Raw genomic sequence first — 1,028 nt, 5'->3', positions numbered from 1 at the left:
GGTCACAGCTTCCGGTTTGGTAACGTAATGTTACATATATTATGTGTGTTTTCTGACACGTGTAGATAGTGACATCCTGAGGTATTTCGATGTTACTACATCATACCAATATGTCTGTGACTGAATCCCATTTTCCTTTAGATTAATGTCTGTTCCACCACTTTACCCCGTTCTGGTCTTTACAGTTAATATCGGAATCTAATGTAGTAACTGCACACAGTATACTTTACAACAAATTCTCACATTACCAAAGGTCAAGTATGAGTAACTTATTTCGAGCCGATTACATCACGGGCGCTGTGGCTTAGTTGGTTAAAGCGCCTGTCTAGTAAACAGGAGATCCTGAGTTCGAATCTCAGCAGTGCCTTTTTTGGGACAGTGGGTTAGTACACTTCGGAAGTGTCCCAGCTGAAACAGGATAGAGGCGACTTGCATGACTATTACACGTTTGCATTTTCTACACTCAAAAAGCGGATTTTAAGCAGATCCATTTTGGTTGGAATGAACTTCGGACTGGGTGGGAACGAACGTAACTCAGGCTATTTGAACAGGGCGTTCCTTGCAGTCAGCCGGTGACCAGGTTGGCCATTCACATGATTCTCTTTAGCCGCAGAAGGAAACTAAACTGAACTATAACCGCGAAGGGAACAAATATACATTTTCTTCTGCAAAGTCCCCGTTTCAGAGTTTTAGCCAAAAATAACAATAAAGTGGCCAAATAAGTGTTCAATTTAATAAATGGTAACTCTCAAACCCCAATTTTAGCCATTCCCTAAGCCATTCAAATAAAAAATGCATTCAGGTGAGAAGTTGTGGGTGGGGGGAATTGCTCATAAACGGGTGAAAGTAAGCGGTACGGTCTGGTACGGCATCCCGGCAAAATAAATAGTGTGGGTACTGTACCAGTAAAGCATGAGCCTATCACAATAATTAAAAACAAAATGTCAAGAAAACGGTAGGCTATTACACCACTTGTTTATCATTACCGCATGTCAGAGGGATGAAAAATTAGCGAATGGACTTGAAAA

Source organism: Coregonus lavaretus (genome assembly GCF_964263955.1).
Source record: "Coregonus lavaretus genome assembly, chromosome: 34".
In the NCBI taxonomy this organism is placed as follows: domain Eukaryota; kingdom Metazoa; phylum Chordata; class Actinopteri; order Salmoniformes; family Salmonidae; genus Coregonus; species Coregonus lavaretus.
This window is presented reverse-complemented; position numbering follows the sequence as displayed.